At 43.5% G+C, this 13,951-nt stretch overlaps 1 protein-coding gene across 1 annotated transcript in view; it reads left to right on the top strand.

The window, feature by feature from the left end:
• The window catches only part of MCUB (mitochondrial calcium uniporter dominant negative subunit beta), a 61,650-nt gene that overhangs the window by 16,378 nt on the left and 31,321 nt on the right, over positions 1–13,951 (top strand). The gene's annotated exons all lie outside the window — the stretch shown is intronic.

The following is a 13,951-nucleotide window of genomic DNA, read 5'->3' as shown; positions in this document are numbered from 1 at the left end:
AACGCTGAGGTAGATACAGGGTAATCAGGTTGTCCCACGCGGGGCTCACAGTCTTAAGTATTGAAGTGCTTACTATAGATTCTGATCGGACACAGTCCCTACCCCATCTGGTGCTTAGAGTCTAAGAAGAAAGGGAAGGGGTATCTCCGTTTTACACTGAGAGACAGAGAAGTCAAGTGACTCCTTGTCCCAGAGAGCAAGCAAGCAAAGAACAGAGCCAGGATTAGAACCCAGATCCCTAGACTCACAAGCCCACGTTCTTTCCACCTGGCCACACTCCTCCACCGATGGACATATTTTGAATATTAATGGCAGTGAATATACCCTAAGCAAGCATATTCTAAAAGGAATGGTTCTGTCTCCTTTTAAAAAACATTTATTTAGGTTATCGCCAAATTTTGTTTGGTTGTTTCAGTTCAAACAGTTGCTCTGTGAGGTTCCTCAGACTTTGACTTACCACATAAGCGGCAGGTGTAGTAATGATTGCTGATTTAAATCATTTTGCATTGACGTCAACTTAGACTTCACTAATCGAAAGGCTAGACAGTACTACCATTGGAACAAGAAAAATTTTAGTGAATTTACCAGGATTTGCTATAACCGAATCTCATTTAATATAAAACATACTTTAAAACCTAAAACACTAGAAACAGAAGGCACCAAAGCTGCACAGTTATCAGTGGTATCTATTGAGCTCTTACAGTGTGCAGAGCACTGTCCTAATCGATTGGGAGGCTACGATTCAGTAGAGTTGGTACACACGATCCCTGCCTTCGAGGAGGTTGCAGCCTAGCTGAGGAGACAGAACAGTGCTCCAGCGCTAAGAACAGTGCTTGGCACGTAGTAAGCGTTTAACAAATACCATCGTTATTGAATACCATTATTATTATTCTATTTAAATAAATTACAAGAAGGGGTCGGTGTAGAGTGTAAGGAACGTACAGAAGTGATTTGGGGCTGAGGGTGGGGTGAGTATCAAAGTGTTTAAGGGGTACACACTCTACTAAAGGTCTGACTAGTTCTGAGTATACCATCAAATGCCTCTTTTGAGCCTACTTAAATCTGGTCACAATCCAAATCTCATTTAAAAGCTAGCTCAAAAAGAAATTAGATAGGCTATAAAGTCCTTTATTGAACCCAAAGCCAGAAGGAGAATATAAAACCTTCCTTTGATTCCTTTTTACAGCAGTCTGAAGTCTTTAAAGGAAAGGGAATTCATTTTCCAGTGGGGGAATGAAAGACTGAGAGGATTCCAACTGTTAATGGAAGACACAATTTAAATGGCTGGCGTTATAGTTCAAACCGGCTCCTATTTGGAAGAAATGTAAGCTCGTCCTCTGGACTGTGAGCTCATTGTGGGCGGGGTATGCGACGGTTTATTATCGTATTCTCCCAAGCGCTCAGTACAGTGCTCTGCACACAGTAAGAGCTCAATGAATACGATTGAATGAACTCAGTTCAGTCCTGAAAACCCTTTTTTTTTTTCCAAAATACATGATAATGAACACTAATGGATTTCAGTTCATCTTGAAAGTGTAGTTTGTGTAAGACAACTTCCTCTTTTGCTTAAAAATGCCAGTGGTATTTATGCTGTATTACTTCATTACCCAACCCAGCACCGTAGACATGAAACCTCATGACTCTCAACCGTTAAGCCTGGCAGCCTTAGCTGATGTGAAGTCAGGGGAAGATGAAATCAGTGTATGACTGATGCAAACACAGTCTCCAACGAGCAGTCAATAGTAATAATAACAGTAATGGTATTTGTTAAGTGCTTACTGTGTGCCAGGCACTCTACTGAGCTCTGGGCTAGGTGCGAGATAATCAGGTTGGACACAGTCCATGTCCCACATGGGGCTCAGAGTTTTAATCCTCATTTTACAGATGAGGGGAACTGAGGCCCAGAGAAGTGAAATGACTTGCCCAAGGTCCCACAGCAGACAAGTGGCAGAGCCGGGATTAGGACCCAGGTCCTTCTGACTCCCAGGCCCGGCCTCTAACCACTAGGCCATGTTACTTATCAGGCTCATCGTGGCCTCCCCACACCCAATGTGGGGGTATACATATATATATATATATATATATATATATATATATATATATATATATTTTAATTTGGTAAACCAGTGGCCCCCATATTCCCCCACTCAGGCTGGTGGCAGGGAAATATTAGCTGGTACCAGCGGAGCCTCCGCCAGCCAGATGGCAGAATCCTTGCCCTTCATGGAGGGGGGCCTGGTCTTCCATGCACAGACCTCTGCCCGCTGTCCTGCTGCCCACCTGCTCTTCATTGCCATGCTCCGCCGGGCATGGCTGCAACCAAAAGTCACCAGGTATATTGGGAAGCATTGGACCCAGGGGAGAAAGCCCGGGCCTGGGAGTCAGAAGGTCCTGGAGTCTGATCCCGGCTCTGCCACTTGTCTGCCGCGTGACCTTGGGTAAGTCACTTCACTTCTCTGGGCCTCACTTACCTCCTCTGGAAAATGGGGATGATGACTGTGAGCCCCAAGAGGGACAGGGGCTGCATCCAACCCAATTTGCTTGTGTCCACCCCAGCACTTAGTACAGTGCCTGCCACATAGTAAGCACTTAACAAATACCACTGTTATTATTATTACTTATGCCCTGCCATTTCCCCCATCTGTAATTTATTTCAGTGACCATCTCCTGCTCTAGACCGTGAGCTTCCTCTCAAGCGCTTAGCTCAGTGCTCTGCACACGGGAGCCCATAATACTTAACATGGATTGATAGGGACATCATTATCTTGAGTCAAATATGCTTGGCATCTAATAAGCACTCATAAATACAGTCGTCATCGTCGTTATCGTGCACTGACGTACCTAGCCTTGAGCTCTGCTCCTTCCCTTTTTTATAATGTCTGTCTCCCTGACTAGATCATTCATTCAGTTGTACTTATTGAGCGCTTACTGTGTGCAGAGCACCGTACTAAGCTCTCGGGAAGTACAGTTCAGCAACAGAGACAATCCCTCCGTAAGCTTCTTGAGGGCAGGAGCTCATGAGTTCCTGCTATAACCCACCCTGCACACTTCGCTTCTCTAATGCCAGCGTCCCAACTGGCCCTCAGTGTCACCTCTCACTCCGCTCGCCCCTTGCCCGCGTCCCGCCTCTGGCCTGGGACTCCCTCCCCCTTCATATCCACCAGACCACCACTCTCTCCAACTTCAAAGTTTTCCGAAAATCTCATCTCCAAATGGCCTTTCCTGACTAAACCTTCTTTTCTGCACCCTATTTGCCCTCCTTTCTTAGGCACTCAATCTGTGCCATTTAAGCACATCGATGATCATCTCACCACCAGCCCCATGGCACTTATGTACAGATCTTCCTATTCTACCGCTACCCCTATCTGTAATTGATTTTAACATCTGTCTCCCTCTACTAGTCTGTAAGGCAGTCAGTCGAATTTACTGAGAGCTTCCTGGGTGCAGAGCACTGTATTAAGCACTTGGGAGAGTCCTATATAAGAATGAGACAGATACATTCCCTGCCCTCAGTGAGCTTACCATCCAGAGTCTACAGTCTGTCAGCTCCTTGTAAGCAGGTTCGTGTCTACTAATTCTGTTGTACTTTCCCAAGCGCTTTATACGGTGCTCTGCACACAGTAAGCACTTAATACATTCATTCAGTTGTATTTATTGAACACTTACTGTGTGCAAAGCGCCGTACTAAGCTCTTGGGAAAGTACAGTACAACAAACACATTCCCTGCCCACAACCGAGTTTACAGTCTAGAGCCGGGAGACAGGTATCGATACAGATAAAGAAATGACAGATATGGACATGATTGCTTGTGGGCCAGGGAGCGGGGAAGAACAAAGGGAGCAATACTTCAGTTGTGCATTAGTCTTCAGGAAATTCTACTACTCCTGTTGAAGTCAATTAAGCAGTTTTCATTAAGGTGGGAGAACTTACTAGTAATAATAATAATAATAATGGCCTTTGTTAAGCGCTTACTATATACCATGCATTGTTCTAAGCTCTAGGATAGAGACAAGCAATAAGCTTGCAATAAGCAATAAGGATTCACACCTTCTAGAAATTGATAAGCAAAGAGTAAACTCCCCCAGACGAGTTGCAAGTGACTTGCCCCAGGTCACGCAGCAGACGAGTAGCACCACTGATCGATAGATCAGTGGGGCAGGTATTTCAGTTTAGAGATGAGTTCACAGTACTTTATGTCAAAAAGGGGAAAATATGTGTCTATTTTTCAATAAGGTAAACATTACAGTAAGGCTAAGCTTAGACTGGTTCATTCATTGGTTACGTTTTAATCTGATAAATATAATATTTTCCTGAAGATTTGAACTGCAAACTGATGGTCAGTTCACAGATTTTTTTTTTCCAAGTGTTCATTTGCCATACCTGTGAAATTCCTTCTGTGAGGATATCTAGTTGATGCAGAAACTAAGAGGATGTGTGTGCCAGGAGACGGTGTATAAACTTGTTCCATTGAAGTGGGAAAGTTTCATAATATGGCACACCCAGTTAAGAGGGTTTTATTCAGCTATCCATTTCAGCACATCTACTTTTAATTTTAAGGTGACTCGTTATCCAGATCCATTGGTACCAGAGGCTTGGTTGGGCCTTACTAAAGCCAAATTATTTATATTTATGAATAGGTAAAAAAGATTGTTACAATTTTTGACTCCCATATTTAGAGTAGATCGGAAACTTGGCTTTTGCGAGCATCTTGATTTGTTTTTCTACTCCTTATGGCAGAGAGGGTACTTCAGAGTTAAAGAACAGACATGAGCATTTTAGTACTCGTTGGTACATGAAAATTTAAACACTCCTAATGAACGGATTCTCTCTTGCTGCAAGAGGTTACGCCCAGTGGCTTTTCAAGATCGATGCAGGGTGTTAATTAAAATAGAATACGAAGTCTCTTCTCTCTCCTCGCATTAAGCCCGGTGAGTTGAACTAGATCATAAGAAGGTCTTTTGTCTTGTGTCCCCATCGTTTTAATGGGGAACATTTTAACATGCTGTATAGTTTTATAATTAATATGGAAAATACCAAGCAGGTTAATAAAATGCCAGCTGCTTGAAAATGAAATAGGCACTCCCTTTCCAAAGAACTTTGCCTAGATGTGGGTTGGAATGCAGAGGCTATAAATTATAGGAGCTCTTTATACAGATGGCCCAGAAGGAAGATCCTCCTGGCCATTGGTTGCGAGTGTGTTTCAAGACCCAGCCCCGGGGCCTGAGAGACATTTAAATCCCTCTAGCCTGTCAACTGCTTGTGGGCAGGGAACGTTTCTACCGACTCGGTTATGTCCCTGCACGCAAGAAGCACTCAATCAATACAGTCGGTTCATCGATTGATTCTGTTGCCATGGAACCGAATGCCTTCAGCTTTTCCATCGGTTCACTGGGTTGTTTGTGGTCATAAGAGAAGCCAACAGGGCCACTCTTAGAAACCCCAAAGCCATGCCATTTTCATTTTCCTTTCCTTAAACTCTTCATTTAAGGTACATGAGCTTGAGTAAACAAGATTCTCTCCCCCGCCGTCCCGCAAGCTGTTAGATTCCTCCCTAACCACCGTACCAAAGGCTGTGAAGGATTCCAGATTGGTTCGGAGGGACCATTATCATTATCGGAGACTTGTATACATTTTGCGTCGTGCTTTCTAGCCCCCTAGAAGAGTAACCGTTGCAGGGGTGTGTGGCTAAGAAAAGGGGGATTGGGCGAGAGAGATGGAGCCTAATTATTCATCATATCATCATAAAAGGTACTTATTGAGCACTTACTATATGCAAAGACCTGTTCTAAGCGCTTTGGAGAGTAGAGTACTACAGAGTTGATAAACGCGCGCCCTCTCTACAAGGATCAATCTAAGGTAGGGTCAGCCTTATGATCCAAAAAAAACTCTTGTTGATGAATTCTGATGTAGCTCCACTCGGCTAACCACTGCAGATGGAAAAAGATGTCTGTTTTTTCTTTACTCAAAAGAATCCGAGACTTGGAGACAGTTATGCAGTGCATTGGGCATCAGATTCATATTTGTTGGTTCGTATATGTAAAATTCGGCAAAGCTCCAGTTTAGCCTCTTAAACTTTTAGGGAATGAGATTTTTCTGAGTAAATACCGAGTATCTTCAAAATTATATGTTCTGGTGTAAACAGAGTTTATTTTGGTATATAAACAGAGACTATTTTTTCCTCGGTTGAAATGATAAGTACAGTTCTACCTGCTGAATTGGCAGGGTGATACAGGCAGCCAAAGAAATAGTTGTGACAATAAAGATATTTTAATAAGCAATTTCAGATAGATTCACTTAAAAAGCCCAGAGCTTAAGATCTCTGGGATTCATCTAGAAAAACTTGAGTCAGCTATTGTACTTTAGCCCCAAAAAAAGGCAAGCCATTTATCATCTCAGAAGAATTTTCAAACTTTTTACTGCTGGGGGAAAAAAGCAGATTCCACTGAGAGAAAACTAAGCTCGGAGAAGATGTGCTTCTCTTTTAATGTCTGTCTCTTCAAACACATAATAATAATCGTGATATTTGCTAAACGTTGAGTATGTGCCAAGCATTCTACTAAGCCCTGGGGTGGATACAAGATCATCAGGTTAGACACAGTCCATGTCTCACATAGGGCCCACAGTCTAAGTAGGAAGGGAAACGGGTCTCGAATCCTCATTTTAGACATGGGGAAAGTGAGGCACAGTCAAGTGATTTTTTAAAAATTTGTGAAGTGCTACGTATCAAGCACTGGTCTAAGTCCTGGGGTAGAGATAAGACCCGTCCCACGTGGGGCTCACAATCATCCAGCATCATCCAGCAGGCAAGGGGAGGGACCAGAGTTATTTGAGTTGTAAGCCAAGATTCATTTTTGCAATATTATGAGTCAGAATGACATTTCAAAGCATTCTAACTGATCTGGAGATTTTTTGGGACTCTGTGTTTGAAGTAAAAATCACATGAAATCGGTTTTGCGTATTTTCCTCTCGAAGCCAATGTGCTTTTAAAGTTTACCTGCACAGCTCTGTTATATCGTACCCTCCCTAGTGCTCAGTACAGTGCCCTGTACACAGTAAGCGCTCCATAAATACCAATGATTGATTGATTCACGGACCTTACCCTTAGGTGAACTTTGATATTATTGGGATGTTTGGGACAGAACTCGAGTTGAGTGAAGCTTCAGGGATCAGTCCCCCACACAGCAAATTGAAATCGAAAGCGGGCTGCGGGGAAGTGGAGTGTTTCAGCCTCTTGAGGTTTAACATAACATTAGCCCTACCATTCCTGAGCCAAACCAATGGTGTAGCCAGCCCAGTATTTTAATTCTGCCAGGGGCAACAGGATCCAGCTTGATGGTTGCCAATCTTGACATCTATCCCCATAGCGGTGGGTCCACCAGCTAGCATCCCTAACTTTTCCTTCTGCATCTTAAGAAGGGCGGTCATGGTGTTTTCATCCACTGTGCTTGCAGGAGAAGATTGTTTTTCTGGATTTCCAACCTAGCTTATCATGTGCTACCACTTCATTCTCTTCCTGTTGTTTAGCTAGCAGGAGAATTTTTAAAATGTTCCAGTTTGCCATCTGCTTCGGCGACTCTGGCACTAATGGAGAGAAAATAAGCCTTTGTTGCAAAAACCTAGAAACCTTCCCTCATGCTGAAGGGACAAAAAAAAAGGTCCACTGCACCCTTTCCCCCATTCTTTCTAAATTTTACAGCTCTGCTCACCTTCGTGTCAATTTATCCTTTCAAGGGAAGCTTAGAACCACCAGTCTCTGCTCAGGACTCCCGGGCCCGTGCTCTATCCGCTACGCCGTACCGTTTATCCACTACCCCATGCTCATCTGGGCCCACAGAGGCCCCGTGGTTCTGGGGAGGCTGTTGGGTAGCAGTGACGGGATCGGCATTCAGAACAACTCAGCTCTCAGCCGTGGCCGTTATGGGTGACCTCGGAGGCCACCGTGTAGCGGCCACATTACTTGAAGGCTTAAATCCCCCCAGCCTCCCTGGGATTAAGCCCTCTTATCTCCAGCGACCTCTCCCTTCTGCGTCGTCTAAACACCTGGTTCTGTGACCTTTGGGGCCTTGATGATCACCCCGCCCTCAGCCCCACAAGCACTTAGGGCTCGACTTCTGCCAAGTCATCTCCGACCCGTAGCCATGGACACATAGTAAGCACTCAACAAATATCTTTGATTTGATTGATTTGATCCGATTTGTACATTCCAAGCGCTGAGTACAGTGCTCTGCACATAGTAAGCGCTCAATAAATACTAAATGATTGATAGGACGGGCTGTGAGCCTGGGTAACAAGGAAGGGGATATTCAAAAGTTCGGCAGTTTCTGCTTTTCTTCTCTCCACATATGCAGTCATTCATTCAATCGTATTTATTGAGCATTTACTGCGTGCAGACCACTGTACTAAGCGCTTGGGAGAGTATAATACAACAATAAACAGACACATTCCCTGCCCACAACGAGCTCACAGAGGGGGAGACAGACATTAATATAAATCAGTAGATAAATGACAGATATATACGTGTGTGCTGTGGGGATGGGAGGGAGGATGAATGAAGGAGCACGTGAGAGCATCGTGGGAGATGGGAGAAGAGGAGAGGAGGGCTTAGTCAGGGAAGTCTTCTTGGAGAAGATGTGCCTTCAAGAAGGCTTTGAAGCAAAATAATGGTATTTATTGAGCTCTGTAGAGCACTGTACTGAGCGCTTGGGAGAGTACAGTACAACAGAGTAGGTAGACACCTCCCCTGCCTAAATAGTGAATGGCAGGAGGGAAGGGAAAGGAAGGAAGAAATCTTGACCAAAGATCACCACATAACTTGCGTAAAGTGCAGCGATTGGCTATTGGGGAAGTTAGAAAGGAAAAAACAAATCTTTCTTGGCTCTGGATTGATAGAGGAAGCCATCGGAGTCTAAAGGTGAATGAGGAGTAGAAGAAGGGGGAGAGCGGGAATAGCACGGCAGCACTTTATTATAGATTTTTCATTGAAGAGAAGAAATGCGGATGAGGCCACCGTTGGTCATCTTACCCTGGGGCGGCTTAGGTCAGGATCTGGTGGCGATGGGAGATTTGACACACTGAAATCAGGCTTTGCTCAGAGAAGCTGAATGGCAGAGTCAGAAGGTCATGGGTTCTAATCCCGGCTCTGCCACTTGTCTGCTATGTGACCTTGGGCAAATCCCTTCACTTCTCCATGCCCGAGTTACCTCATCTATAAAATGGGGATTGAGACCGTGATCCCAACTTGGGACAGGGACTGACTGTAACCACCCCAGTGCTTGGTACAGCGCCTGGCACATAGTAAGCGCTTAAATATCACAATTATTGTTATTATTATCAATAATAATATAGAATAGCTAACACCGTTGCTATTCCGCAGTAGTTTCAAATTCTTAGTTTTGGAGAACTGCTTTGAAGATGAGCTGCAATTGTTATATCCATTCCTTTCTTCAATTTCCATTCACCCATTTCTTCCGGTCACCCCTTTTCAATATGCCCCACTTGCTTCTCCCACCCAAAATCTTCCATCTGGGCAACCGTCAACTTCATTATTTTGTTACTTCAAGGTTTCCTTCTTTGTGGCAATTTACTAGTGGTTGAAATATTGGCTACAGATAGACTGCAAAATCTATAAAGTAATAATTCATCCTGACAGTAGTTATGAAAGACTCCTTGTGAAATAAAACAGGTAATGAATTTGTCAGTTGTACTTAAACTGGGAGCCCCATGTGGGACAGGGACAGTGTCCATCCTGAATATCTTGCGTATCTACCCCAGTGCTTAGTACATAATAAGTATTTAACAAATACCTAATTATTTTGTAGATTTTCTATCTCATCTCTGAGAGAAGAAAAGACATTTTCAGACCATTGCATAATACATTGATTCTCTGACCATGCAGATAAATAAATGGTAACGCTTTGAGCTTCCACTTCTGTTTCACATTTATTTTGAAGATTTGCACCGAGTTACTTGCATTGTTAATTGTCTTCATTGAGCGCACTTACGGTGCAGAGCACTGTACTAAGCGCTTGGGAGGGTACAAGTTGGTAAACACACTCCCTGCCCACAATGAGCTTACAGTCTAGAGGACTGCATTATTATTATTGTTGTTATCTTATAGCATTTTGTTTATACTGATAGTTGAAATTGCTTAAGTTTACCAGTTGTTAGGGTTAGGAAAGAACAATAAATGTGCCTTTGCTTAATATTGTTGGTAGAATTTAGAAATCAGATGAAAATGGGAATTGATACCCATGCTGAAAATGTATTAATTTTGTGTGAGTTCTTCGTGTATTTTGAGTCCCCAAGAGGTGCTAGACACCTTTAATGTAAAACTGGTCTGTCGTTTGCCTTGTTGAAGGCTGTGCTGTAATTCAACAGACATGACTTTTCTCGTGTGGGATTCTTACAGTATCGAGAGTTTCCACAGAAGCTAAAATAGGAGAGTGTTTTCACTCCTGCTTTGGAGGTGGCTTCACTCGCTGAACCCCCTAATAGGGTTAGATCTGATAAAGATGAGATTTGAAGGAGGGAAGAAGCATCCTTTGAATGAGAAATTACAGGCTTTTTCAGTGCTTGTACTGGTCCACGGTGGTCGGCAGGTGGGTTGCTACAGGACAGACGGTAAAATAGAGCAGGGGACGGCCTGGGAGCCGACATCAGCCGAGAGAACCGCGCTGAACAGGGAGGTGACTGTCCTCAAACTGAGGTGGGGGGAAATAATCATAATTGTGGCATTTGTTAAGCGCTTCTAAGTGCTGGAAAAAATCTCTGTAATAAGTGCTGGGGTAGCTACAAGACCATCAGGTCTTCACAATGGGGTGTTCACAATATAAGTAGAAGGGAGAACAGGTATCGAATCCCCATTTTGCAGGTGAGGGAACTGAGGCACAGAGAAGTTAAGTAACTTGCCCAAGGTCACAAAGCTGATACATGGTGGAGCTGGGATTAGAACTCAGGTCCTCTGATCCCCAGGCCTGTGCTCTCTCCATTGGGCCATGCTGTGGAGTACCAGGAGTTAGATTCATTCATTCAGTCATATTTATTTTGCGCTTACTCTGTGCAGAGCACTGTACTAAGCGCTTGGAAAGTACAATTCAGCAATAAAGAGAAACAATCCCTGCCCATACCAGGCTCACACTGATGACATGTGTGTCAAAAGGGAAGAACATCCACATTATAAAGGACTGTCTTTCCATTCACCCAGCGTGGAAAAGATTACAGCTGTAGCGTGGCCTATTGGATAACAGCACGGGCCGGGGATTCAGAAGGACCTGGGTTTTAATCCCGGCCCCACTACTGGTCTGCTGTGTGACCTTGGGTAAGCTACTTCAGTCCTCCGGGCCTCAGTTCCCTCATCTGGAAAATGGGGGTGAAGACTGTGAGCCCCAAGTGGGTCAGGGACTGTGTCCAACCTGATTAGCCTGTGTCTACCCCAGTGCTCAGAACGATGTCTGGCACGTAGTTTGTGCTTAACAAATACCATTTTTTAAAAAGTGGACCACAGTTTATGTTAAATGTTCCTATTACCTGCCCAGGTGTCCTTTCATGTTCTCTTATGTTGCTTGGCCCTGTGCCTGGGAGATGCTGTTTATGTATTTTATATGCACACATGGAGATGTGTGATTTTTTTGCTAAATGGAGGGGATTGAAAAGCACAAAGAGGAGTTAATAAACAGTCAGTCCCAAAGGTGGGGAGGGAAAAGGCAGAACTACCCTCCCCAAATTTATCTAATTGCTGCTTCAATTGATTGTCAACCTGTTTACTGATTTCCAGAGCCCAGGTGAGAAAACCGAGGCACCGCGACTTGCCTCGGTTTCCTCAGCAGATCAGTGGCAGAACAGGGTTAGAACTTGGGTCTCCTGACTCCCAATTCCATGCTTATTCCATAAGACCACTACACACAGACCTTGATCTTACTCCTCTTACCCCCTTATTCTTTAGGAAAACTCCCAATCTCTTTTCATCCAATCCTCCTGTGTAAGTCATTTTATACTCCTCTTACCCCCTTATTCTTTAGGAAAACTCCCAATCTCTTTTCATCCAGTCCTCCTGTGAAGTCATTTTATACCTCTGTTCATTTTAAATTGTATGGGAACAGAATGGGAAAATTTTATTGGCAAACTTGCTGCTTTCTTCGAAACGCTAATAGGCACGAGAAGTCGGTTTTAAATAATGCCGGTGATAATGGTGGTTTTTGTTCGGCGCTTACTATGTGCCAAGCACTGTACTAAGTGCTTGGATAAAAAGGAAGTAAACAAGTCCCATAGGGGGCTTCACAGTCGAAGTAGGAGGGAGAACAGGTACTGAATCCCCATTTTGCATTTGTGGGAACTGAGGCAGAGAAGTGAAGTGACTTGCCCCAGGTCCCACATCATTAGGTATGTTGCAGAGTCAGGATTAGAACCAGTGGCCTCTGACTCCCGTGCTCTTTCCACTAGGCCATGCTGCTTCCCATAAATGCCTGCCTGGCTAAAGCCCACTTTTAAATATTGATCTTCTCTGTAATGTACTTTGTCAGGTGCACTATTAGATCATAATTACATGAAACAAAAGAAAGATACTCAGCATTAGTTGGCAACTAACTTTTTAGAAAATGCCTTTTCTGTTCCCTACAGAGATACATTCAACCCCAGCAGGTTTCACACATGCTCCACTGATGGTCTCTTAAAGGCTTTTTTGGGTTAGGATAGTATAAATGGTTTTAAGAGTATGGATCTCAGTTTGAGGGGAAGTGAAGAAAGGGTGCGTACTTCGTGTCACCTGAAAATTAACTTGAAGTAAAATCCCTCAAAGCTACAAAACCGACATGGCTTGTGAATTTTAAGATTTGCAGTATTTCTCTTTTACAAAACTTTTGGTCACACAGATTAATTTTGGCCTGGAATCCTAAATATTGAATCAGACCATTAAGTTTAGAACTCAAAAATGAATATTTAAGGATATTTAATGGAATGAATTTATAACTGGGAACTGTGAAATGACAGGCTTAAATTTAAAATGAAATGGGTTTTTGTTTTTCAAATCAAAGCTTATCGATTCTTAATAGTACCTTATGCCTCTTGACTATTGTCTACCCAGTGGGCTCTTTAATGTCCAGTGGAGCTTTGTAGGATAGGAGCAATTTGTTGAAGCTGAAAAATTTGAGAGCTAGGCTATGTTCTTTTAACTGTGCATCTCCAAATACCCTATGGTGGGGGACAATGTTCTTTAATTTTTACAGGTGATAATAATAATTGATAGTAATAATACTGTTGCTATCCATTAAGCACTTGGATATCAAGCACTGGGATAAATTTAAGATAATCAGGTCAGACTCAATCCCTTTTCCACGAGGGGCTCCCGATCTAAGAAGGAAGGAAGAACAGGCATTTAATACCCATTTTATAAATGTAGAAACTGAGTCACATAGAAATCAAGTGATTTGCCCAAGGTCACACAGAAGGCAAGTGGCAGAACTGGGATTAGAATCCAGGTTCTGCGACTCCCAGGACCATACTCTTTCCACTTGTCCTTGCTGCTTTTCAGATAGGGTATATCTCTAAAGGATATCTGTAAGAGAGGATATCTCTCGACTCAGAATGTTTGCTCTAGGTGTTTATCCGTCTGCTTTATAAAAGTGAAGTTACAGAGTTTAGGAACTGACGGTGCTCTTTCGGTGGAGAAAGGGAGAACGCCCGGATGTTCGTTGGGTCCAGTGGCAAGTCTATAGTCTGTTTTATTAAGACCATTCTTCCAGGTTAATTTCTTTTTTAAGAAAGAGCCTTTCGTCATGCACTCCACTCAGTGTGTTCCAAAATCTTTTAGTGCTGCAATCTTGGTTAGTTTTCAGAAATATTTGTGCGGGCGGCAGAAGTTTCTGGCCAGAGAGCAAAAAAGCGGGGACAGGCCGAAGGACTTTCAGGGAGGATTAGCCACTGGGCTGATGGGCCGAAGAGAGATCTCTGCTTCTTG

Source organism: Ornithorhynchus anatinus, chromosome 12 (genome assembly GCF_004115215.2).
Source record: "Ornithorhynchus anatinus isolate Pmale09 chromosome 12, mOrnAna1.pri.v4, whole genome shotgun sequence".
NCBI lineage: Eukaryota > Metazoa > Chordata > Mammalia > Monotremata > Ornithorhynchidae > Ornithorhynchus > Ornithorhynchus anatinus.
The sequence above is the reverse complement of the archived record's forward strand: the minus strand, read 5'-3'. Positions and strand labels throughout refer to the sequence as shown.